This window comes from Petromyzon marinus, unplaced genomic scaffold (assembly GCF_048934315.1).
Source record: "Petromyzon marinus isolate PM22_M1 ecotype Great Lakes invasive population unplaced genomic scaffold, UKy_Petmar_22M1.pri1.0 PM_G_Scaffold_6, whole genome shotgun sequence".
In the NCBI taxonomy this organism is placed as follows: Eukaryota; Metazoa; Chordata; class Hyperoartia; order Petromyzontiformes; family Petromyzontidae; genus Petromyzon; species Petromyzon marinus.
The window spans coordinates 3,775,001-3,777,500 of record NW_027423013.1 but is presented as its reverse complement, the minus strand read 5'-3'; positions in this window follow the sequence as shown (position 1 = coordinate 3,777,500).

Here is a 2,500-nt window from a genome sequence, read left to right as displayed (position 1 = left end):
AAACGGGTCATTTTCGTGTCGCCACATTGCATACGAACCGCATGAAACTTCCAGAGGCATTTGCAGCAGGAATGCATGTGCACTCAAAAAAGTGAATATTTCTCACGGATAGACCCCGTGATACGCTAGAAATTGGCGGGGATGTCTCTCTTGTGGCTCACGGGGCTGTTAGGGTGGCACAGAAATCCCTCGGAATGGGAAAACGGGTCATTTTCGTGTCGCCACATTGCATGCGAACCGCATGCAACTTCCAGAGGCATTTGCAGCAGAAATGCATGTGCAGTCAAAAAAAAAATGATATTTTTCACGGATAGACCCCGTGAAACGCTAGAAATTGGCGGGGATGTGTCTCTTGTGGCTCACGGGGCTGTTCGGGTCGCACAGAAATCCCTGGGAATGGGAAAACGGGTCATTTTCGTGTTGCCACATTGCGTACGAACCGCATGAAACTTCCAGAGGCATTTGCAGCAGGAATGCATGTGCACTCAAAAACTTCTATATGTTTCACGGATAGACCCCGTGAAACGCTAGAAATTGGCGGGGATGTGTCTCTTGTGGCTCACGGGGCTGTTAGGGTGGCACAGAACTCCCTCGGAATGGGAAAAGGGGTCATTTTCGTGTTGCCACATTGCATAGGAACGCCATGAAACTTCCAGAGGCATTTGCAGCAGAAAGGCACGTGCACTCAAAAATTTTAATATTTTTCACGCATAGACCCCGTCAAACGCTAGAAGTTGGCGGGGATGTCTCTCTTGTGGCTCACGGGGCTGTTAGGGTCGCACAGAAATGCCTCGGAATGGGAAAACGGGTCATTTTTGTGTGGCCACATTGCATAGGAACGGCATGAAACTTCCAGAGGCATTTGCAGCAGGAATGCATGTGCACTCAAAAACGTCTATATTTTTCACGGATAGACCCCGTGAAACGCTATAAATTGGCGGGGATGTCTCTCTTGTGGCTCACGGGCGCTGTTAGTTAGGGTCGCACAGAAATCCCTCGGAATGGGAAAAGGGGTCATTTTCGTGTTGCCACATTGCGTACGAACGGCATGAAACTTCCAGAGGCATCTGCAGCAGAAATGCATGTGCACTCAAAAACGTCTATATTTTTCACGGATAGACCCCGTGAAACGCTAGAAATTGGCGGGGATGTGTCTCTTGTGGCTCACGGGGCTGTTAGGGTCGCACAGAAATCCCTCGGAATGGGAAAACGGGTCATTTTCGTGTTGCCACAATTGGCATACGAACGGCATGAAACTTCCAGAGGCATTTGCAGCAGAAATGCATGTGCACTCAAAAACGTGAATATTTTTTCACGGATAGACCCCGTCAAACGCTCGAATTTGGCGGGGATGTTTCTCTTGTGGGTCACGGGGCTGTTCGGCTCGCACAGAACTCCCTTGGTCCACCTGATTCGTGCATACAGGCAGCAACTAAAACTCTGTAAACCTGCTGTGAGGACATCTAAACAGTGGACCAGTGAGGCTGTGGAAGATTTGCGGGCGTGCTTAGACTGTACTGACTGGGATATGTTCACGACTGCTACCAATAGTCTGGATGAACTCACAGAGGCTGTGTACATCAGCTTCTGTGAGGACTGCTGTATCCCAACACGTACCAGGGTGAACTTTAACAACAACAAGCCCTGGTTCTCAGCAAAGCTCAAAAGGTTGAGGTTGGAGAAGGAGGAAGCGTTTAGGAGTGGGGATAGAGACAGATTCAAGGAGTCGAAGAACAGGTTTAGCAAAGCGGTGAGAGAGGCTAAACGACTGTACTCAGAGACACTAAAACACCAGTTCTCTACTAACGACGCTGCTTCTGTCTGCCAAAGGGCTCAGGCACATCACCAACTACAAACCCAGAGCGCCCCACACCACTAACGACTCCCGCCTAGCCAACGACCTGAACGAGTTCTACCGTAGATTTGAAAGACAATTGGACTGTCCTGAACCACCCCTTCCCACCCAAGAGGCCCCATCCCCCACCCATACTACAGAAACGACTCTCTCCTTTCAGGAGGGAGAAGTTAATGGGCTTTTCAAGAGGCAGAATCCACGCAAAGCAGCCGGGCCGGACTCTGTCTCTCCAGCCACCCTCAGGCACTGCGCTGACCAGCTGTCTCCGGTGTTCACCAACATCTTTAACACCTCCCTGGAGACATGCCATGTACCAGCCTGTCTCAAGTCCTCCACCATCATCGCTGTGCCCAAAAAGCTAAGGCCAACAGGACTAAATGATTACAGACCGGTCGCCCTTACATCTGTGGTAATGAAGTCTTTTGAGCGCCTGCTCCTGGCACACCTCAAAGCCATCACAGACCCTCTCCTGGACCCCCTTCAGTTTGCCTACAGAGCCAACAGGTCTGTGGACGACGCAGTTAACATGGCCCTCCACTTCACCCTACAGCATGTGGACGCCCCAGCATCCTACGCCAGGATCCTGTTTGTGGACTTCAGCTCTGCCTTCAACACCATCATCCCTGCCCTGCTTCAGGACAAGCT